The following is a 25853-nucleotide window of genomic DNA, read 5'->3' as shown; positions in this document are numbered from 1 at the left end:
TGTCATGGTAAAAACTAAAAGTATAGACTCTGGAAAACCTGTCTCAAAACCTCCCCCTTTAGAACTTCAGACACCAAAGGCACATAGCCTCCTACCTACAGTCTACCATTCATTTGAGATGTACTATTACATTGATGAAATACTCAGTCACTTATACTACTTGCACATTCACTGCATGGTCAGTAAAACTGTGATTTTACAAGTATCTTAACTAAATTATTCATGTCAAAATAGTCCAAACCTCCAATCATCTTACTAACATTTCCCATTCATCTCATCTCAACCATTCCAACACATTATCTCCACCTTTCTAAGTGTTACTGCTTGTCCTTTACCCACACAACAATAACATGCCTTTTTTTTTTTTTTCCCTGAGTCAAGTATCAAGTGATGGAGGTTTTCTGTGACATCAGTCTATCTTTATTGCTGCTGCAATTTTCCAACCCACCAGCATACTTCTCTGTTGATGTCACAGAATGGTGTTTGATAACACCTTATATTACACACATTATAGTGTTCTTCCAGTATGGTCAATTGCTGACATAAAAAAACAAATGCAGATATTTTTCACATATATATCTTTCATTCTTTCATTCACTCTTAATGTTAGATACAATATTTTTGCCTAGATGCAAAAATTAACATCATAGCATCCCAATGCCTCTGAAGCCTGTCAAAGTGGAGGCATTTTACTCATTGTGTTTCCCATTTCTCTCATGCTTCTGTACAAGTCAGCTTCTGTCTCTTGGCAACCACGTTGTTTGATGTTTTTCTAACCAAAAACAATGACCAAATGTGATCGCTCCCACTTCTATTGATCATCTGGCATTCATCCACCTTCCCTCAATCAATTGATCTCTTGCTACTTCAGAGCTCCAAACAATTGATAATAGTCTTTGGCCCCCTCCAAGGACTGTGCTCCTTCATTCTCTGCTCACTGCAAATTGATATTATGCTTTCCCCAATGTATCTATTGGCTCTTTTCCAAGGCAGGGAATCTAGTAAGTTGTTTAGCAGCGCTTCCTTCTGTGGTTGGTTGAGATCTCTAAATACCCAACTGAGTGATGAAGCTTAGTTGTGAAAGTTAATATGGAATTCTGCTGAGAAACCATCCATGTCAGCAACTATCCCTAGAGAGGAACTGAAACAATGTCAAGGAACTTTCTTCTAGCAATTTCTCCAAGAAGGAAAAAAAAAAAAAAAAAAAAAAAAAGAAAACCGGAAAGAAAGAAACAGTTGTCTTCCACTCAGTTCTGAAAACACGGAAATTTCCTAGCTTCTGGGAACATGATAAATAAAAATAATCTTGAAGGGGAAAAAAATTAAAAATACTGATCTTTAATAATTTTTGTTTACCACCCACTTTGATGTAAATGCCAATAATGCCAGTAGTATATTTCTTTCACTTTCATAGCTTTCATACAATCCAAAAAGTAAATATTGCCATATATCTTGTTTCTTGCCATTTAAGTAATCCCCCTCCTTAAATTAAAGCTTCACATTCTAATATGAGATATGTCTTCTTCTGCATTTTGAGGGATCTTATTTGCTGATCATGTAAATTATTGTAAACCTACCCTTTGCTGACATATGTAAATGTCATTTCAATACTTACTGACTTACTCAAAAAACAAAAGAGGTCATCAAACAAATATCCTTATTATGTCTGAAAGAAAGCTTGATCTTAACTCATTCTAGCTGTATTTAATAGCTATTATGCAACACATACACAAAGCAACAAGCACATTTAGTCAGTGGACTGATCAAACATTTTGACTGAAAAAGAGGGAACAGACACAAAAAGTTACATCTCACAGTCATTCTCCTTCTGTGATAACAACCATCAACATCATTGCATTCACTTAGTACTTGTTAAAAAACACTCAGTTCTCAGAAATCCTGACATAATTGGCCTTTCCCTATTGAAAATTTCAAATTATACATCATATTAGATTTAACAATGAATTTGAAAATAACTGGCAGTTTTAGAGACATGAGTTATCTTACTGTGCTTTTACCTTCATTTGTGTTTATAAATTGATCTGACAGTAATTGCACTAGTGGTTGGCAATTGAGTTCAAAGCTAGGCTTCCCTTTTTTGATATCAAATGATGTTTTATTAGTTTTGATATACTTTTCCTAACTCTTATAAGAAGTGGAAGCACCATTATCATTTCAAACTTTTTTTTTTTTTTAAGATGTGTTAGCGCTCCAAATAAATAAAAGGAAGTAGATAATAAAGAGCTGAATAGGCAGGAAAATGAAATAACATTTCAAGTAGAAAATAGATTATTACATACCAGTTTACCTAAGTCTACTCCAGAGGACAGATCTTTTCACAGGTCTAAATTCCTTCGTAATTTTTTTTTTTTCTTTTAATTACTTTTTGTCATGGCTGTGGCTGGAATAAAGTTAATTTCCTTTGTAGAGGCTTGCACAATGCTGTCTTTGGGATTTTTGATGAAAATAGTGGTGATAACACAGGGATGTTTTAGTTGTTGCAGAGCAGCACTTACACAGAGCCAAGGACTTTTCTACTTCTTGTACTGCCCCAGGAGACTGGGGATGCCCCAGGAGCTGGGAGGGGACACAGCCAGGACAGCCGGCCCAGACTGACCAAAGAGTTGTCCTACACCATGTGGTATTGGAGTGATGGTGTTTGTCTTCCCAAGAAACCATTATGCGTGATGAGCCCTGCTTTCCTGGAAGTGGCTGAACATTTGCCTGCCGATGAGAAGTAGTGAATGAATTCCTTGGTTTGCTTTGCTTGTGCACATGGCTTTTGCTTTATCTAGTAAACTGTCCTAATCTCAAACTATGAGTTCTCACACTTTTACCTTTCTGATTCTCCCCCTCCCACTCTCCACAGGGAGAGTGAGTGAGCAGTTGTGTGGTGCTGAGCTGCCTGCCAGCTTAAATCAGAACACTTCTTAAACTCCTTCTCTCCTGTTTTTGGAACTTCTGTAGATGCTCAAGGACTGCAAAACAATGTCAAAAAAACTATTTACACATGGCCTTCCAAGTCCTCCGAGATCCCCCCCATTTGTGTCATGGCATTTTTAACAGTCATTGAAATTATTTATATTTGATCATGTATAACAGGAATACAATAACAGAGATAGGTGGGAGCCTTTTTACACCTCCATAATGAGGCGTAGCTCCGGTTGCAGAATTCAGATGAATTAGTTTTCTACTTTCTTCCAGCAATAACTCCGTTTACTAGATATAACATTAACTCTATAGGGAATAATGTGCATATCTCTGAATTTTACTTTATAGAAAAGAGAATAAGCCATCAAGACTGTCTAATATAAGCATTCAAGTTCGATACTGTGACCACTTCTCCCCACTAATCACACTGGGTGGTAGCTCAAATGCTCTTTTACCTGGAAACAAACTATGAAAGTCCACCGAGGTCACCATATTGTGAATTCTCACCATAGTCCGACTCTCTACTCAAATGGAATTATAATATGAAATTAAATGTATTGAGATCTGATAACAAGAGCATATAATATATAATAGATATATATAACACAATATATATAATGCATAACACAAAAGAATGAACTTCTGTTCATGCAATTGTGAATGCAATAAAAGTTCTACTCATTCCTGACAGACCAAATTAGGTAATATTCCCATCAGTGTTTAAAGTTTACCCAACTTACTGCTGTGATTTCATAATAAACTTATTATAACAACATTTCATTTTTAAAACATTTATAGTTAAAACAATCTAAAATATATCAGTAAAACATTATGTTACTGAAACTATGTTTCACAGGAAACCTGGGCACACAGAAGTATTCTTGTTTGAATTTAACTCATGCCATGCACGAGAAGAACTGAGAAGCTAAAAAAGCCATTCAAGTACAAAACCCCACATTCCCCATGCACACTGGGTGCCCCCTCTGTACTCCCAGAGTCTCTAACGGGAGGAGGGGGGGGCAGGGAGGGGGAAGAGAACAGAAATAACCAGGGTGAACAAAAGAACTTAAAATTGCCTAAAAGGTAGTTTCTCAAATATTCCATCCTTGCCTAAATCTTCCAAGATAATTTTTACAAATTATGTTATCAGGCTCTCTTAACTATAGGTGCTTTGCTGAAAGCAAAGCTATAAAGTGAGTGTACACCCATTGAGAAATGAAACCTCTCCAATGAATTTAAACTTATCATGTATTAATATCTGTAGTAAATCCTCTAGTCCTGCTGAACTGACATGACTTCTGCTGGAAAACAAGACCAGAAAGATCTTGTACCAATGGTAATTCCCCAACTAACATTTGTTCATCCATACCTAGCAACTCGAAGCAAGCCTGAGGAACACAATTAACATAATTTAGTCATCAATGATCAACTCTCAGGTTTCAATGTATTTTTTTTGTTTGTTTGTTTTAATTATTTAATCTATTGTAAAATAATTTCTATAAGCCTCAAATTTAGACATGACATTAATAATTATTTTCCTCAATGTTCAGTTTAAATTCTTACATATGTATGGTTGCAATCATTACACTAAACATTCAGCATTTGTCAGGATTAAAAAAAAAATGCTGTTCTTTCCATTGTGAAAAGTGATTTTTAGGGAAAAATCACTAAGTTTACATTAATTTATCCTAATTTTACATGAAAAAAAAGTCCAATTTTTTCAGTTACTTGAGTACTTTTAAAGAACATTCATAATGCACTTATAATGTACTCATGCTGTTTTCAACTACAATTTGTTGATTTTTCTCTTTGAGCTTTCCATTTGACTTGATCATAGCCCAAAAGAAAAACTAGTAAGTTGAGAAAAACATCAAATACACGAATACATAATTAGGAAAAACAGAATAGTTCGTGTTTTACAGATGAAAAATAAATGGATAAACAGCTTCCACAGGAAATGAGGTGTTATAATAGCATGTGTTAACAGGAATATCACAGGTAATCTATTTGTCCACTCAGGAATTTCAAATCCTACCTAGACAATTGTGCTCAAGTGGGTACTGCATCTCAGAAAATAAATTAACTGTAAAATTCTTCAGAAATACATCAAAACTGTTAAAAGCTGTACGTTTTCGAATGACATGAGGAAAGACTGAAATAATTTTGTTTGTTCAGTCTTGAAAAACACACCATCAACAAAAGATCTGCAACAATCTTCTACCATTAAAAGTCTATTATAAAAATCACAATTTGTTTTCTATGGCACATGGAAGAAAATTAAAAAAAATAAATATATGTATAATTAGAAAATCCTTTAGTATGACATTTGACAGACTTTCTCATAACAGAGCTAGGCATTATAGAAAGCCATCCTAATATGAAGGTGTGAAGAACAGACTGGACGCACATGTGGTAGGGGTAGGATTTCAATTAGAATTTAGATTATGCTTAATACTTCTTCAGAGTGGGATGGAGAACTCTTCCTGTCTTATATTACACTATGCTTTCTATATTTCTATAAATTTGTCAAAGTTTTAAAAAAAACTTTTTTTTTTTTTAAAGTAACACAGACAAAAATACACTGCATTTTCCCACTGCTAGAAAAGGAAAAATAATAGTACAAAATTCCTCTGAAATCTGTGCAAGATGCCAAAAGTCTTTTGAAATAGTCTTTTGTTTTTCCATGGTATCAAATCACATGTTATTATAGCACAGGTAGTAGTGCTATAAAATTGGGGACAGTTAAGTTTGCTGTGGGAATTGATATTCTCTTTTTTTTTTTTTTTAAATAAATTGATTCTAACTTATGTTTATTTATACTTATTAGTATATTAATGATATATTTGAAATGTGACATGTATATGCTGCCTGTACTTCTTTTTATACAGCTGTTAAGAAATTAATATATTTGTAACATACTCACTCCTCTCGAGAAAAGATTTTTTCCTCCCCTTAACAACTGTATTAAACTCCCATTAATACTTACAGCATTCCCGCTACCACCTTTAAAAAGTTTTCTATTAAATTCTTGATGGCTACAAGATGACATATTGTAAATGTTCCATACGAGATCACTTCAGACCAAAAAGTCATGTAATATTCAGATTCTGAAAATTCTAAATAATATCCAGAAAACAATCACATATAAGAGAAATGTGAAAACAAAATAAGCTGTCATCTTCATTAAAGTCTACTGGGACAACCATCCAAATATGCATTGGCATATACAGTACTCATATACAGTAAACCAGACATGCAAAGAAATACGTTTGTGAAATAAAATACCAGTGCTTTCACTAAGATTTTCTATTACACCATGGGCACTGAAATATCAGCAGCAATAAACTGAAGTAGTGCTAAGCAAGGATGATGCAGAATCACAGACTGGTGGAAACTGGAGGGAACATTTGGAGATTGCCTAGTCCAACCTTCCTGCTCCAACCAGGGTCAACTTGAGCAAATTGCTCAAGGCCTGCCCTTTCAGGTTTTGAATCCTGAAAGATGGAAACTCCACAATCCCTCTGGGCAGCCTGTGTTTGACCAGCTGTTGTGATTTAGCCCAGTCAGGTAGCTCAGCTCCACACAAACACTCACTCACTGTCCTCACCTGGGATGGGGGGGAGAATCGGAAAGCTAAAAGTGTGAGAACTCATGGGTTGAGATTAAGACAGTTGACCAGGTAAAGCAACACGCTCAAGCAAAGCAAACCAAGGCATTCATTCATCAGGCAAGTGTTCAGCCGCTTCCAGGAAAGCAGGGCTAATTCACATGTAACATTTCTTGGGAAGACAAACGCCATCACTCCCAGTGTCCCCCCTTCCTCCTCCATTGTCCCAGCACTGCTGAGCACGGCGCCATGTGGCATAAGACGTCCCCTAGCCAGCGTGTGTCAGCTGTCCTGGCTGTGTCCCCTCCCAGCTTCTGGGACACCCCCAGCCTCCTCACTGGCAGGGCAGCACGAGGAGCTGCAAAGGCTTGGCTCTGGGTGAGCACTGCCCTGCAACAGCTAAAACATCCCTGTGCTACAACCACTAGTCTCACCAACAATCCAAACCACAGCACTGGGTGAGCCTCTGTGAAGAAAATTAGCTTTTTACCAGCCAAAACCATGACACCAAGAGGAGGGAAAAACAAACAAACAAACAAACAATTCCTGAGCTTTTTGTTACATTCAAGCCAAATTTCTTGCATTTCTGTTTGTGTCCCTTGCTCTTTCACTGGATACCACTCTCCTCTCAGACTTGGAGATACATGTCAATAAGGTTTCTCCAGAGCCTTCTCTTCTCCAGGCAAAACTAACCCAGCATTTTCAGTCTCTTCACATGTCCAGCACTCCAATCCCTTCTTCACCACTGTGACCCATCTCACTGGACTTTTTCTGGTATGCCCATGTCTCTTACACTGGGAAGGTCACCAATGCTGAACAGGAGATAGTAATCATTTCCCATGACCTGCTAAGAATACTCTTACTAATGCAGACCAGAAGGCTGTCAGCTTGCTTTGCTGCAAAGGTGCACTGCTGGCTCACTTTCAACATTTTATCCACCAGGACCTTTCTGTTATAAAACATATGAAGAGCTACTTTTCAGCCAGTCAGCCACCAAGGTGTACTGTCACAGTTGCTGACTCCCAAGATGAAAGACTTTGCACTACCTTCTGTTGAATTTAATGACGTTCCCATTTGTACATCTCTCCAGCTAGTCAAGGTTCCTCCAGATAGTAGCACAACCATCTGGTATATCAACCACTCTTCACAGTTTTACATAATTTGCAAAGTTGTTGAGGGTGCACTCTGTCCCATTATCTAGGTCATTAATGATGTTGTTAAACAGTATCTGCCACAATATTGCCCTGGTGGACACCATTAGTGACTGGCCTCCAGCTGGACTTTATGCTGTTCACAACCATTTGAACAGAGCAGTTCAGCCAGTTTTCAGCCCATTGCACTGTCCGCTTAAGCAGTCCATACCTCATAAGTTTGTCTATGAAACTGCTATAGGAGACTGTGAAAAGCCTTATTAAACTCACAATTGATATCTGGTACTCTCCCCTCATTCACCAAGCTCATCGTTTTATTGTTCAGGCCTGTCAGACATGATTTCCCATTACTAAATCCAAGCTGACTATTCACAATCATGTTCTTGTCCTTTATGTATTCAGAAATGATTTCCAGAAGTATTTTCTCCATCACCTCTCCAGGGATCAAGATGAGGATGAGCAGGATAGCTCCTTAGATCCTTCTCCTTGCACTTCTTGGCAACAAGGATGACATTTGATTTCCTTCCAGCCCTCAGGAACCTCCCATCATCAGGACCTGTGGAAGATTATTGAGTGTCACATCACGATGATATTGGCAGCTCCCTCTTGCACTCATGGATGCATCTCATTAGGTCCCATGGACTTTGTGTAAGTCCTGTTTATTTAAATGTTCCCTAACATGATCCTCTTCTGTTCAGGTTATAGTCTTGCTTGCTCCCAACTTAACCAACTGGTCTCAGGCTCCTGGGATTTCTGAAGTCAAATCTTACCAATAAAGATCAAGGTGAAGAAAGCATTAGAGTACCCTGGCTTTCTCTATGCCCTTTTTTGCAAGGCTAACTCATTTAACAGTGGGATGATTTCTCCATAGTCTTCCTTTTGCTGCTAATGTACCTTTAGAAGCTTCACATCCCTCACTGAGTTCAGCTCCAGATGGGCTCTAGCTTTCCTAACTCCATTCCTGCATGCTCAGTGTCTATATACTATCCCTCTGTCACCTGGCTTTGCCCTTGTATAAGCAAGAAGTTTGAGTTTCCATGTTTGAGCTTTGTCTGGAGTTCCTTCTTCACCCATCCATACAGGACTCCTACCACCTTTACTTGATTTCCTGCTCACCAGGCTGGACCATTCTTGAGCTTGAAAACCAACCAGCTGTCCTGGACCTCTCTTCTCTCCAGTCCCATAGGATTCTTCCATGCAGGTCACTGAACAGAACAAAGACAGCTTTTCTGAAGTATCCAGCGTTGTGCCTCATGTATTTGCCTCACTCCTTGTTTTTCCAATAGAAATAAAGGATCCATTACAGTCAATAAGTAAGTTTGACCTTTTCTTTTTTTTTTTTCCTACCCTAAATGGAACGTGGATTTCCAAATCATAAAATAACCATCATTGAAAGAACAACAGAAATAGCTGACACAATAGTATAAAAAGAACAAGGATGCAGAAGAGGTCTTGCAGAATCAACAAAGTAGCTGCCTTTAAAAGATAATGTTCAAGTAATAAAAAACAAAGCAAACTCATTATAAAGTGGAAGAATTTTAAAGGTAAATGTAAGATGGTGAAGGTAGGCACAGGTTACTGTTAACTCTACCATCATCTGTACTCTAGAAGCTTTCTTCTTGACCAGCAATGAAGATCCCTGAGTTCAGGGCACTCCAGCTCTGTAAACAGTTCTTAGTTAGTCTTTATCAGTCAAATGCTGTCTAATTACACAAAAATTCATTAGTGGTGCTGTGACATATGCAAGTAAAGGATATTAATGCATGTTAAACTATTGTGTTATTAATATATGCATACTCAACTAACTCATGACAAGTAGAGAGATCAGCACCAAATACACGTAACCAGCAAAACTATGTGACCAGTTTAGCTTTTCCTCCTCCATACACACATTCTTTCCTTCTGACAGGCCTTTCTGTACTGTCTCATTTTCTTTCTCCTACCCTCAGAAAAGTGATTCTAAAGAAGACTTTTAAATCTCCGGATTGAATACTAATCTTTGCTTAGATTCTTATAGTGGCTCAATCTTTAAAGAAGTTTTAATTATCCCAGCAGAAAACAATGTTGAAATAATTCCTCTGTTAAACAAATGATTTTTCCATCATGCTGAAGACAACAGTAGTTGAGAACACAACCATTGAAGTGATCAAGGTCCAATTAAAATTACTTTAATTGCAACTGTGTGCAAGCATTTAATTACTGTTGTGTATTAAGCAGAAAATATATATATTAGCTCATTTTCAAAGTAGGTCAGGAGAATTAAGGAGATAATACATGATTTTACATATACAATAATTTACACAGTATGAGTTGGGTGGATTAAACTAGGAACCGATGTTTATTATATTCATACATATGCATCTAAAAGCTCACAGCTTATACATGGAGAACACCGATAGGCTATGGAAAGAAAACAATGTTATTCCCATTTACAATGGACGCAAATTAAGCAACTAATTCAGTTAATGCATTAACTGCTTAGTACGGCTGCAATAAACCAGTCAAGTGTTGTACTTCACTGAGAAAAGATATGCAAAAGATGTTTATCTTTTCTACCCAGTGGCTTTATTGAAGATCTTTCTGGAGGTACTTCTAAAATCTGTATTAACTTCTACACAGTAGAATCAAGCCTTAGGCTTCTCTGCATGCATAGAAAAAGCAGCACAGCCCAAATGCATAAACTACTTCATTCTTTCTACTCATTCCTGACAGTTTTGCCTTTCACGAATTGTAACTTCAGCATTACATCAAATCTCTGATTATGACAAAAGACTGTTTAATGTAGAACTTAACAAAAACATGTAAATATCAATTCCTTCACTACCAAGCTCATCAAGGTGAAACGACGCATCCCAGAATATCAAACTGCTTCCCATGCCTTCCCACTCATTATATCTGTCATATAATGTACCTGACAAATTCTACAGTGAAGTTTCATGTTTTACTGGCATTCAAAAATATGGAAAATAGTACAAAAGAAATGTAATGCTCCTATCAAAATTAAAAAAAAAAAAAACATGCTAACTACTCAATTTCATATGTAACAATGAAATTCTAATATTTTGGGTGAGAGGGAGGATGTTTGTTTACTTTCTAACTTGTTGACAAAATACTTCCTTCTGCATAGTTAAAATAATACTACAGTGACCTCCATCAGCATTACATGGGATTCACAAAATCTAACTTTGGGATCTGACAGAAGATACACAGTTGCATGAAAATTCTAACTTATTTTTTGTTGTTCATAAATGCAGGAAGACACCCGTATTCATCTACAACTAGATCTCTTCATGGTTCTCTTCGAATCCATGAAAGCTGGTAATACACACATTAATGAAAGTTCAATATGATGAATCAGCAGGTGTAGCTGCAATATATAATAATTTGAGAGTCTATATTAATCATTGATTCAAAGTTTAAGAAGAATGCAATGTATAGGCTTTTTTTTCAATGTATTTAATAGCTTCATGAGGGTCAAAAGTCTTATCTTTGCCAGCAGTAATGGCATATTTTTAATGTGTATTAGCTAAACACATGCCAACAAATATGTTGCAAATATGCATGTTAGAGCATACCAGGATACGGAGCCTGAACACTGTGTAATATCTACACAATCTCTTTTCTATGTAGCATGGTCGTAAGAGCTTGAGAAATTAATAGCATGGACTTCAACCCCAAGCAACTAGAGAATTTGTACAGATTCTACAGATTTTGCTTGCTAGTTCATATTACCACAATTAAGCCTAAATCAGTTCTATCTGCTGAACTTCAGTCATTTTTCTGAGATATATAAACAATGGTAAAATATGCCACTGTTAAAACTGCAAATTTGGTAGGTAGTTGAAGTAAATCCGTATCACAACGCGCAGATTTATATTGCTTCAAAACATTTCAAAACTATCAATTTGCCATGATGACTGATCTTCAAGATCTGTATTTGGTTAACACATGTTAAAATGCCATTTGTATTCTAAGCATGGACTTTGTCCAGAGAGACAAAAAGCTGTCTCCAGATGCCAACCAGGACAATCAAGAACCATTAGCAACCTGCCGGTACTTCAATCAGCAAAGCTATTGACAGGATAGCTGGATCCTAATTATTTCTGGAACTAGAGTAACTTTCTGTAGTTTAAAATGAAAAGGCTAGTATTTTAAAAAGTGGGAAAAAAAAATCTAGACACAATTAGGAAATTGCTCAGCTTTAGTCAGAACTCATTCATGTTGTCTCTATCCCACTCCTCTGCTTATACATGAAATGCAAAGAAAATAGCTTAGAGTTTAGAAAACAAAAGCAAATGACTTTAGAAAAGTGGACTTATAAGATGAAACATGAATCAGAATGCTGATAGGAGAACTTGTGAAAAAGTTATTCCATCTTCAAAAGGGACAAGAGGACCAAAAGGAAGAACTAGCATTAAGAACTATGAAAATTCTGAATATGAGTAAGCCCTGTTCCAAGCTACTGGACAGTTTATACAGAATTATTCTAGGAGTTTATACCGATTTATACTAGGAGCAGAAAAGGGAGTAACTCCCAAAGCCTCAGACATTGCGGTTTATCTCTCACATATCATCTTCAAAAAAGTAATCAGAACTGACAGGTGGTTAGTAGGGAATGTTTTGACTAAGGACAACACCCTTTCTAGCAGATATATATATATATATATATATATATGTACATATTATTTCTTTCTTCTTTTTTAAAGTTTTGATAAACCACCCATGCAGTGGTTGGACAAGCCAAACACACCAGTAAAATGCTCAATGGTCACCATAAAAGAAGCCAAAAGTGTATGTCTCAGAAACAGCAAAGTATTTTGATTTATGGAGTACAAATGACAGAAATATTAGCACAGAACGGGATTGAGTCATATATACAAGTGAATACCCGATGCGTAAGACCTTGTGAACAAAAATGAGAAGTCTGCCCATAACAGAAAGCACAGAACTTTTCCTTACTTCTGAAGAATAATGCATTTTTATAACTCTCACAAACAAACTGATTGAGGTGCTTATTTCTCTAACCATTGCTCTTGATGTTGCTGGTGCATTCATCCCTAAGCCTCATTTTTTTTCAGCTCCACAGGAGAAAAAAAAAAAAAAAAAAAGTTGTTTTCTGCTCATCCTAGATAAAAAATAAATAAATAAGTGCAGCTTTCTGTTTCTGAGCACATAGTGCCATCTAGATTCTCAGGATGTTTTCACAGTCTCTTCATGAAAACAATTTCTCCGTCTGTCCTAAAAGCTCAGCATATTTAAATGCATTCTTTATTACCCAAATCCTAAAATAACACGTACACAAGGATTTTCTAAAGTAACAACAAATTAGGACATTTTTGCTCTATGGTATGCTAATTTGAGAATCCTTCAATAGTCTTGAGTGTTAAAAAGTATTAAGCATTCCTTCTTGAAATTAAGACTTTTTAAGACACTTCAGGACAGACACAAACTAAAACATTTTACATTTTTAACCAACCACTTTCCCCCCCCCCCCCATGTAAACTCTGTAACTGCTAGAAATGAAAAAATTATAGGATCTAGGTGGAGATTTCAAAATGGGCTCTCTGTAGAGTCTACTCCCATTCTATAACTGATAAGAACAAAGTTGTGAAGGTCAACCTTGCTTCAAGGAATTTGACCAAAAATAGACGTAAGGAAGAACCTGTCTCCTTTTGAAAGTTATAATATCTACTACCCTCTGACTTCATGTTTCACCGGAAAATTGGAGTTTTCCAAATCAGGGCAGGATTCAGGTGAAACAGCACAGAGGTCCCCCAAAAGACAACCAAACTACAAAACCAAAACCCCTGTGCGCCCTGGAAGAAAAAAGGCCCAGAGGCCACATTCCTATGTGACTTCAGAAGAAATGCATGTTTCAGTCTGTGAAACGCATGAGACCTGAGAAGAAGTTAAACTCCTTTCTTATGAATGCAGTAGGGTTCCTTCAATCACTTTCTATTTGGGCAGTCTTTCATTAAAGTTTTGTAGCCCGGCAAAGATCAGTGATAGACAAGGACAATGAAAGGAATGTTGAGAGACTTTTTACTTTCCTAAGACCGGTAGCTTCAATAAACCCAAAATACAGAAGGTTCTTCACCACTGCAGCTGAATCACTCTATGTATACAATGCAAGTATAAAGGTACATTCAACATGAAAAAATAAGTTTTTACAACATGCAAGTGCACTTACTGTGATGAAACAGTAGGGTAAGTATGGTTAAGTAAATGTCATTTTCTTCTGTCCTAGGATATACACAGGCATATGAGTACATGTGAGTTGTAAATTGAGTGAGCTGTAAATACATTCTTTGACTACCACTCTTCACCTGAGAAAGCATTTTGCAACCTGAGTGCAAAATTCCTTGACAGTTATGAGAGACTTCTTTCCTTAAGGTACTTCAGCTTCTACCTTAAACAACTGACTATTTTGTGATAGAGGTCAATGCCTTAATGGTATACTTGACAAAAAGAGGTACAATCTCAGCAAATGCATGAGAACATAATTATAGATGTGCCATGAGAAGTAATAGCAAAAATATGAATCAAATTCAAACCAAGTATTAATCTTATTTGTAATTCTGTTTTCAATTTTACAAATCACCAGATTAAAGTACCACAAAAAGAAATTAGTGATTAGAAAAAGCTTATTAGATCATATTGTACATCTCCTTGGAAATATAATATTGCTGCTCTTCTACAGCAAATATCTGAGTGCTTTGTTCTGAATTACCAAAAGGAATGATATAGTACCGATCTACTAGGAAAGAAAAAAAAAAAAAACACACATTGAAACTTTGTTACGAATTGTTTCCTTACACTAGATATAAATTTTCTTTTGCTCAATTTAATCTATTTTGCATATCTCCTTAGACCTTCTATAATCTTTAGGTACTGATTTATGACTGGTCTTTACCTCAAGCAAATAGTTTTCATCATATCCTCTCTTACTGGATGAAATAATTGAATAATTAAGAGCACAGATTTGTGTGTGTGTGTGTCATTTATGTTTTATGCACAGACAGATCTAGGGTGAGTACTCTATTTCCAAATTGCAAAGGGAAATATTCTCATTATGTTAACATTTCAGCAGAGGACAAGACATTAATTCAGCATTAACAGCCCTCAAAATCTATGGCAAACAAGTTTTCCAAAGTTTGCATTTGACTCTTCTGTGGTCAAGTAACACTGGTAACTCAGAGTCACCTCTGCGCCACCCTTTAATTTTCCAAGATATTGGCTACATTCAGTCAAGCCCACAGAATGTTATCTGATCTTCTTCATCTTATTAATTATTCTTTCCATTATAGTTTACTCTTTAGGCTTGCATGATACCCAGATCAGACAAACAGGCATGCAGTTACTTAAACATCATTCCCCATCTTATAGATGTAAAAACGTTGCTAATTCATATGAACATGGACTATATTTTCATATTTTAAAGTGTTTTTTTTTTTTTTTTAAGTAGCTTTTAATTTTACAAGTAAAATATAGATCACAGTATGAACACAATGTCAGGTTAGCATATTTTTATAATGACCATATAAATTACATGCATAATTAAGTTATATTTTTATAATTAGCATATAATTACCTTTTAACATAAATTTAAACTGGTTGCAAGCCATTTACTGAAATAGTAGTTGAATTTTAATGATCATCCAATAAAACATACAGATTTTAATACTCATCCCGTTTTTCCTCTACAGAAGCTTGGCTGAAAGAATAGATTGCATTTCCTCAAAGCAGAAATATTTTCCCCTTGAGCACTGTTTTTAAGATGTGGCAATATGATTAACCTGCTTTTAAAAAGAACCATCAGCCCATGACTGTCCTTATGGTGAAGTGTTTTCCCTTTTGTATCTTCAAATTCAAGGTTAACTTAATTGAATCTGTGGCAATGATTCCATTAATAATTCTCCATCAGCAATCATCTGATCACTGTGGGGTGAAGCAGTTTAAACTCAATCCTCCAGGTAGCGTGGGTCTAATCCCTGGCAAAGATTTTCTCTCTCAACTGGACATCCAAGTCAAAGACAGTAACAGATTTTATATTGACCACATCTTTCATCTGTCCTTCATTAAAGAGCTTGCCCATGGTGTTAGATATAAACACTGCTTGAGAGCTTTCTCCTTTCTTTCTTTCCTGTAATATTTTTGAGTGGAAGGAAAGCTCTACAATGCCATGTTGCTGAAGCTAAGGATAAACTGTCCAGAAAACACAATGGTAGTATAGTATGGTGAAAGACAATGCAATGCTCTAAATGCTATAAAAATGCAGTTCGGATTACAGAAATATCAGTAACACAGATGGATCACTTAAATCCTACAGTCAAATAAACAAACTATGGAGGATAAAGAACAGTTGTTAAAGCACCATTGCAAAACTCACCTTCAGTATGATGAACAGGATTTATAGTCACCTTTCTTACTAAGATTGTTTCTGTCTTCCTATCTGGTATATAGTTATGATAAGAGTAGAACACTTAAAGTAATTGATCTACAATATGGGCTCATTTTCTGTGGCCAGCTTAATTGTACTGGATATAATATTTCAGTAAGTATATCTCCATTCTGGCACACTTTTCCCATATGTCCCAAGTGTTCTGGAATATACACTATTTTCTGTTATATTGCTGACACTATCTGTCATTTTATCTACATTAAATGTGGCATATTCATACTGCATCTCTACACCATATGTCTTCTGTCTATACCTGAGATTATTTTGATAAACCCTATCTTTGAGCAGTTTTAACTATCATTCCAATCAACAGATAAAGAATCAAAATGAAGTCTGTTAGAAGAAGGGCCACCTCTTTTTCTCTCACTCAGATATGGAAACACCATTCTGTCTAACTATAGAAACTATGGACACCACTTAATCCTTTAGCAGTATATTCTTCCATAACTGAGGAAAACACAACAAATACTATATCATTGCACACCAAAGATCTTTTTCTTGGAAAAAAAAAAATAAAATAAAAATGAACATAATTCAGTTGGAACTAGCTGCACAGCTTCTTAGTCATTAACTGAAAAAACCTGCCTAACTAGCTGTCACCTACAACTCTCATCTGCAGCCTGCCAATAAGGTCATCACTCAATTTTACATCAATGTTGTTATATTTATGGACTTTACTGAAGCATCAGCTCTAGAAGTTACAGGATTTTTGAGACTTTCATATTTTTAAACTAAGCTTTTAGATCTCAAGATTCATAAACAAGAAGAGAAGAGACTAGTATGATCATTTATGACTTGAATATATCACTGTAGAATTTTCCTAAATTTATTCATATTTGAACTAGAGAATATTTTTGAAGTGAAAATTTCTTATGATATGGATTCCAACACTGCATGATTTCAGAGACAGGCTTGAAAAGGTTGAGTACATCCATCCAATTCAGAAATGAGAAGAATAAGTATGAAAATATTATTTTGAAAAGCAAAAGGTTTTTCTTGTTGTTGTTTGTTTTTAATCTACTTCTTGGGTTACTAGGTGTTTTTGTTAATTTGTTTGTTTTTTGACAGCAGAGATGCTTAGTGAGATTTGATTCATAACTTGTTAATGTTGACAACATTTGGAATTGAAAAAAAGTAAGCCAGCAAAGCTTTTAAGCCACAAATCATCAAATAAGTTAGCCTCAAAATATTAGATCTCACTAAAATACATCTAAAATAACACAAAGAGGGTGCTTGCTCCCCCCTCCCCTCCCTACCCCCCCCCTCCAGTTTCAGGGCACTTTTCTGCTTTTATGAATTACCTCTGGTATTTAGATATTATTTGCTTACTAGTGAAATTATTCCCAGAGAATTGACAGAAAATATGAACTTTCAGACAGACTTTTTCTCATTCAAATTATGATAATGAAGTACTGCTTTTCACAATTATGATAGCTTACGGATATATGTGGCAATAGATTAGAAATAACTGACAAATATTCACTAAGTACTTGTCTATGCTTCTGCAAACAAGTCTGCATAGCCTACACTATAGGTTTCAAAAAGGAGCAGATGTTAAAGGACATAAAAACTTGCAAGTAATGTCATACTGTTAATTAGGAACAAAAACTTTTCTTAAAAGTATTAAATCCTTCCTTGTGTGATCATTACATTGGATTAACCTATGCTTCATGGTTTTAGCTGACTACTGGGAAGGTGCAGCAAGAATTTCTTCTTCCTCTTGATGGAATAATAAGGTTGCTGGATTTGTTGGGTAATTCACTTTCTTCTAGTTATTAAAAACAGCTGTGACCAGAGTTAGAACAGAGCTGGCATGTGCAGACTGGCATTTCTAGAGACTTGAAAAGTCTTTAACTTCTAAAGACCTTAAAGGTCACATTAAGATTGAATCAGTAACTAAATTATTCGATCTGGTTTTAACTAAGGTCAGGAAGAAAGATAGGAATAGTTCAGGCTTTGGGTTTTTCTATATAGACTCAGGCTTTAACTAAAAATTCCCAAGCTGCAACAATGACCTATATTAGTGAATATACACTTGATAACTTCTGATCTCTTCCTATAGCTTCTGATCTCTTCTTTGGTCTGAACTATTTTATATAATGGTAAAAGTGTTCCTTGACTCGCAATTGGAGCATCTAAGCTAAATACCTACTACACGCCTGCATGTGACGGCAAAAGATTAGATTCAGTGACACTTTGGTATGATTTACCCTCTTCTGAATAATTCATGGTATCGTGGTATTCATTACAGACTATGAAAACACTTTAAGGTACAAAAGAAAAAAAAATAATCTCGCTGCTATGAAAATCCTTCAGATATTTTACCAGGTACAAGAATAAAACTAAGAATTCCAAATTTTTATTTCTGTGCTCTGAGCACCCTCCACAATAGACTAACCCGAAGATAAAATTAATATCATACAGCTTCATGAAAAAGTTGTTCAAACAGAATGCAACACTAATTTTTCTGAATTCCAACAATTTTATGATTTTACCTTGTATAAGGCAGGGCAAAAAGTGATTGACTTGAGATAATGTTGACCCTTCAAATTTAGCTATAATCACAAGAAATTGCAAAAGCAATGCATGTATTATCTGTTTATTTTCTCACTAACCAAAGGTGAAAAACAGATAACTATCACACTAGACTGTACCATCTCATTTCCTTCAACTCTGTTATACTGTGGACACAGAATAGTCTTTAAAAATTTATAATTCAATTTTTCAGACCATATTCCACCCCTTCCTTTGAAATATAACCTTCTGAAAAAAATAACAGTAAAAATATTTGAAGATAAAGTCAGGTGTTTTCAATGCAGAATACAATTCTTGTCATACATTGGATTCTTCTAATATTCAGAAATTTTAAATCAGATGTTTCATTATGAGAAACTTCAAGTAATAATCCCTTACACAGCAGTAATTTCAATTAACTAGTACTGCAATTAATGTTTAGTAAAGTCCACAGAATCAATAGATAGATACTGGACCACGTTTTATACTCTATTACTTTAAAAATTATTTTACCATGACAGTATTTAGAAAATAAGCAGCCCTGTTATTCTAGCTGTTTACTCACAAAGAATTTGTGAAAATTATGCTTTTCAATTATATAATCTAAAGGCATATAATCTAAATACAAAATCAGATTCAGGATGAGAGAACAACCTAATACACAAGCCAAATGAACTACGCAATAACTGCAAGTGTCATGTAAACATCAGGAATTACTAACGTTGGCTTTCATTGTTGAGTATTTTCCTTGTGATCATATTTCATTACAAAGTATTAGAATTATACCTTCTTAAAGATACACAAAACTTCTGATTTTCTTTTAATGTTTCCACTCCAAATATACTTCCTGTGATAAGAAATAGCAGTCTTCAGATCAATATTGGTATATGTTAATAAGGACTTCATGCTATGAACTACAGTGCAGGCTTATGGAACATCATAACTATGTCTAATTTGTTAAAAAACAGAGGGAGAGAGCAGCAGTTCCTGTAATTGGTTCTATTATATATGTTTCTCTCATATATATATATATATATATATATATATACACACACACCATGTTTTTCGGATGTTAAATGTTTTATTTCTTATGGCAATTTTCTTTGGGGAAAAATGTAGGAGAGGTTTGCACACAAATGCTGCTTGATAACAGAATGCATGTACAACCTGCCCACACACATCTCAATATATACGCTTTCTTAACCAGAAGCCTAAGAAAATTCTTCTGTCAGAAGAATCTATAAGATGTTAAATTAAACATTAATCATACATAGTCTTAAAGGATGGATGATACAGAATGATTAGAAAACATCCATTTAACCATAACAAAATATCTACATTTCAACAAAATTTCCATCCATACCAATATAATTTATGGTGTTTTTACAAGAAAAATCTGAACAGTCCACGCACTTTTGGGACAAGGTTTCATGTATTATATACACAAAGTTCCTACAAAAAATGGAAGATCTGTACAAAAAATATGCAGGCCTATATACTAGCTATCTAATCCTCTTATAAGTAATTCTGTTATGCATCCTAGTGGTACCAGATTCTATAATAAACGAAGTCTTGGAGTCTTGGGAAACTGTGGTATACACGTATGTTCACAAGTGACAAAAAAAAAAAAAAAAAAAAGGTTGTTTCTGAGAATGTTGCTGCAGTCAAAACTACAGGGATACTGCTGATTTGAAATCATCACCTCTGTTGTTTTGTTCTGCCTTTTTCCATTTCTTCTCCCTCCCCCTATCCCCCCGAAAATTTGATTCCATGCAGCCAGTCCTCTTCACTCATACAAATGTGACATACATGCGCATCAATTAGATGTTTTACATGGCATTGTCTACTTTATTCATTAAAGAAACAGAGTGTCACCATTAGCAAATAGTTTAAAGTTAAACCTACCTACTAATTTTTGCTTTAAAAAGAATGTAAATATGTTTTAACAGCTGAAACTCCTTATGTGAATATGCTCTGATGCTTCTGTCCAAGTATTAAATATTCCATTTTAAAATAATGCAGCTTCTGTAATGAAATAACATTTTGTTTCTATCAATTCTTACTGTTCAATCAACATTTTATGAAACCTTAAGTGTCCAAGTGTCCTTTTTTTTTTTTTTTTGGCATTATGAAAAGCAAAGGAAAAATGCAAAATTATTGACTGTCAAAATCAATTATCTCACAAATCTGTACATTTATACATACACCATTTTAAAGAACAAGGACCACTGAGTTGCATTTTGAAATCACCCATCTGGTTTGATAAATAACACCATTTTGGCTGGCAATGAGCTAGAACATGTATGCCAATTCACAAAATTTAGAGGAACACGCTAAGTCCACAATTGAGTGATAAAATACTTTACTAAATGAGTTTAATTTCTCATGAAGAGTACTTCTTTAGACTAAAGAAACCTGTTGGTAATATAATTTTTATGTATAACTTATTTAGGTCATGTTTACTAGTCAAGGGGGCTAGTCCAAATGGCAAGAAGACACAGTAACTCTGTATACTACTATCTCAATTTAGTAAGTGCAAAAGAACATGTTATTATTAGATCTACTGAAACTTGTTACAGAAGTTCCACAGGCCTGCAGAAAGGCATCTGGGGTTTTGGGTTGATAGCAGGTTGAACATGAGCCAGCAGCGTGCCCTGGCAGACAAGGAGGGCCAGCAGCACCCTGGATTGCATCAGGCACAGCACTGCCAGCAGGGCAAGGGAAGTGTGTCCTTCTCTGCTTTGCACTGGTGAGGCCTCGCCTCAAGCACCGTGTGCAGTTTTGAGTACAACAATGTAAGAAGGACATAACATTATACAGCATTAAAAGGAAGTCAACAAAAATGGTGAAAGGTCCAGAGGGGAAGATGTATGAGGAGTGGCTGAGGTCCCTTGGTTTGTTCAGCCCAGAGCAGAGCAGGCTGAGGGGAGGCCTCATGGTGGCCTGCAGCTCCCTCACGAGGGGAGCGGAGGGGCAGGTGCTGAGCTCTGCTCCCTGGGGACAGCGACAGGACCCGAGGGAACGGCATGGAGCTGGGACAGGGGAGGGTCAGGCTGGGTGTTGGGGAAAGATTCTTCACTGAGAGGGACAGGTTCCTCAGGGAAGCCTACTCAGCAGGCAAGCAGTCATGTCAGGGAGCCTGCTGGAGTTCAAAAAGCATTTGTACAATGCTCTCAGACATAGGGTATGATAGCAGTCTTCTGCAGAGCCAGGAGTTGGATTCAGTGGTCCTTGTGGGTCCCTTCCAATCCAGGGCATTCTATGGAATGATTCTGTGAAAACAGTGTCTGCTCCAGATTGTTAATATAAACTTTTGAGTTCAAAGCTGAACTGCACAGTCTTTGGTTTCTTTTTGTCCACTGTATTTACAGCCTGTTTTTATTCCCATGAAATAAAGGAAGTTTGGTTTTCACCCCAAAAGTTCTTTCTTTGCCTGTTAATTGGATTCATGCTGTTCATTTTTCCTATAATATTCTATCTAATGTAATTAATATACACTGGGGGCAAAATTCTCTTTCCCAAAGTACAGACTTGGTTAAAGGAGAGTTTTGCCTTGTTCACTGCAGCAGATTAAAATGATTTTACTGTGGTTGAGAACAGTTTGATGTATAAATTATACCAAGCACTGAACATACGAAAGAGAAAAAGCAAAAAAGCTGTGCTACAAAGAGTTTGTTTTTATGACTACATTTTTGAGCAGTCTAAAATAAAATCTGTGCTTTTTTTTCAAATCATATCAGAAAAAAAATGCACTGCATGAAATGTAAAGTAAGATACACAAAAATGAAATGTTCAAATTAACTCTTAGATACCTTTATACATTTGGCTTTTTAGTTTTTTTGTCTGATGGCTTGTTTAGATTTCCTGGGTTTGAGGGCTGGAGCCCCTCTCCTGTGAAGACAGGCTGACAGAGTTGGGGTTTGTTCAGCCTGGAAGACAGAAAGCTCTGGGGAGAACTTACTGAGGCCTGTCAGTTCCTTTGTCATGAAGTGTAGTGACAGAACAAGAGGTAATGGCTTTAAACTAAAATGGGTAGGTTTAGATCAAATTTTTCACTCAGCAGGTGGTGAGGCACTGGAACAGGTTGCCCAGAGAAGCTGTGGATGCCCCATCCCTGGAAGTGTTCAAGGCCAGGGGCTTTGAGCAACCTATTCTAGTGGGAGGTGTCCCTGCTTATGGCGGGGGGGGTGGAATTACATGATCTTTAGGGTGCCTTCCAACCCAAACCATTCTGTGATTCTATGATTGGTTTTTCTGGAGTTTCCTACTTCCTTCCATTAGAAAGAATAAATTTACTAGAATTTTAGTAGAGGAAATTTTACATTTTCTAACCCAAAAGACTGCTGAGGCATAGCAAAGCTACAAAAACATTTTATCTAAGAAGGATACAAGATCTATTATGGACCTACATATTCCATCTCCATAAGAGAAGCCTCATACAAATCCACTTTACATTGTGTACAAGGCTTCTATAGAAAATTTAATCTCTGAATTGCACCAAAGTCAGAGTTTTAAAATATGCTAAAGGCAATGGAAGCCACAGTCCCTTCTTCAAAGATATTTCTGATTGGAGAAGGCAAGAGAAAGTGGAAAAAGATGAAAAAGAAGGGGAGTTGGCATAGATGTAACTCTAAAACTGTATCACAAATGCTCATTCAGCACAAGTCCATGATAATGTACAATGACGAAGCAGAGGGGAATAGAGCATTAGGGCATCTCACAGTCATTTGTCTCAGGTATATGATAGAAGTGACACTTCCTAGAGTATAAATCTGCTTATAAAAGAGAAGACCTTATACTATTACTCAACAAAATGCAGCAAAGCCCTTAAAGTTCTTTCAAGAAGAGGTAGCACAAGGTGAAGGACATCTGAAAGCTTGAATTCCTTCTCCAGGTTTTGACATAAACGCAAAGCTCTGTAGAGTTGTCCCATAGGGAATGTGATAGATATGTAAAAAAGTAAGACTGGTGAGAACATGTACTTGGAAAAAAATGAAGAAAGTTTATAAATCCTATTACTTATTGATTTAGGAAGAGGACTAGGTTTACCTTTTGGTTTCTTTAAACTATATGATTTCATGGTTGTGAAGAAACCAGATCTTGCTGGTGTCAATAAAGCTCACTTCCTCCCAGTCAGAGCATCCACCTGTGGGAAAGAAAACACAGTCATCATATTCTGCTTACTTTGTTTTTAAACATATAACTCTTTGACTTTATGCCAGCATAAATGAAGAGTGATGTATATGTATGTATGTACATTCACACTCTCCCCCTCAAACAAGTTTCAGTTGGCAAGAAAAACATTTCCGGCCTGTTTTCAGTAGTACTTTGAACAATGATGCTACTAACATGAGAAAATGCAGTGTAATGAACAAATTTTTCACTTAACCAAATATGTATCACAGATGTCAAATCACTGTTGCAGTCCAAGCCTGTCTTTTCTCTTTTAATGATCTCCTGTTTAAACATAAGGAAATCCCTAACATTGTGACATATGTTATTATACCTAAAAGCTTCATAGCATAACAAAGTAACAACTGAAAAAAAAAAAAATTAAGAACATTTTCCCCCAAATTAAAGCTTACTTAGACCAGCAGGTTTAAGGTAAATATCTTTCATCTTGATATATAAGATAGTAGGGAAAAAAGAAAACTGGTTATTACTTGTAACAGTTTTCTCGAATTGCTAAATGCAGTTTCACTTAAGTAAAAATGAATCCTTCTGATATGCCTTTCAGCATTCTGAGCTTTAATGATGCCTAGCACAGCAGTGTAATTAACAGTACCAATGATATATAACAATTCTGTGGTTTCCAGTGGTAGAAACAGAAGGCTAATGCCAGATTGCTTGTTAAAGGTACACCCGGTTACAAAGCACACCAGATGAGACAATCCCCCAGTAGCCACATAATGAGGTAAAGACATCTGTAAGAACTTTGAATATGAAGATTTAAAGTCATTGGTGATGCTGCAGATGGAATTACTGTCATCCCTGCAGATACTGCCACTGGAAATAGATCAGCCCTCCAATCAGACTGGACTGTGAATAGCTCCAACCTTGTTTTTCCTTCAATGATTTACTACATAGCTATTCCTAAGTAACTCAATGCAGTGTAGACTAAGTTAAGAGAGAGAGAGAGAGAGAGAGAAAAAAACTGTGCCTCCACTGCTTTTTAAGAGAATGCTAAGTGATCATTCAGTAACAGTGGAAAAAGAAACAGGAGAAAGTTTAAATAATTCCACTCTAAGTAAATTGGAATATAATATGATACAAGATACTTCTACAAAAGAAATACAGGTTCTGTGGGAAAAAAAAAAATAAATCAAAATTTAGCAGATACACTGAAGAATATAAACTATGAATATACTGTTTTGTAGATCAAACTGCATAATATTTAAATAAAATTATCAAAACTTATATTTTATTTGTTGCTTCTACAGTCAAAATGTTAAACTATGTGAAAAGACTTTATGAAATCTTTTAGAAATATTTTTATTATTAGAAATATTTCCAGCATACTGGAAAATATGCTATGATATTTGTTGTTTATACTATCTGATAATATCACAACATCAATGCATTGGCAGAGGGAGAGAAGAATCTGATTCTCATTTAAAAAATAATGGCACTTTACATCATTCTGACATGGTAAAATAATTTATGACCCACTTTCAGACCTCTTTATATTGGCATCGTGATGCACAGCAGTCTCAGGATAAACGTGGAACAGGAATTTAAAAAGTTTACTCAAGCTGGTATGAAAGTTTTACAAGAAGGCATGGAAATCCAAATGCTGTCTGACAACGCAATGGATTTCCTGAATTATAATTCTGTATTTTCATTTTCTTCTCACAGTGGTGAGGAAGTTTTCCGCTAAATGAAGTGCTAAAACTTTTTAGTACTTTAATGAAACTTAAACAAAATCTTTTCCTTAGGAAACTATTAGACTATTTCCTGCTTTTACTGCTTTAAAAACTGAAAATGATTGAATTGCATTCATCTGATCTAATAATAAAAAAATTGTAGCACGTATTAGATCTGAATTCATGCTGTTCTTAGTAGGACAGATACGTGAAGATCAATATTATGAGTCTTTGAATTCATATGCATCTAAATTGATTGACTTAGCTGGTAAATGTTCATAAAGAAACTATTTCAGTTACTCTTTGCAACTACAATACATTATTAC

The 25853-nt window shown here is 35.7% G+C and overlaps 1 long non-coding RNA gene across 5 annotated transcripts in view; it reads right to left on the bottom strand.

Moving 5' to 3' along the window:
* The window catches only part of LOC137855975 (uncharacterized), a 209626-nt gene that overhangs the window by 11458 nt on the left and 172315 nt on the right, over positions 1 to 25853 (bottom strand). For all 5 annotated transcript variants that reach the window (XR_011096101.1, XR_011096104.1, XR_011096100.1 and 2 more), the window contains one exon: positions 23714 to 23810. This is a non-coding gene — a long non-coding RNA (uncharacterized lncRNA). The remainder of the gene's footprint in view (positions 1 to 23713; positions 23811 to 25853) is intronic.

This window comes from Anas acuta, chromosome 4 (genome assembly GCF_963932015.1).
Source record: "Anas acuta chromosome 4, bAnaAcu1.1, whole genome shotgun sequence".
Taxonomy (NCBI): domain Eukaryota; kingdom Metazoa; phylum Chordata; class Aves; order Anseriformes; family Anatidae; genus Anas; species Anas acuta.
Note: the sequence above shows the minus strand (reverse complement) of the source record. Positions and strands in the feature narration are given on the sequence as shown.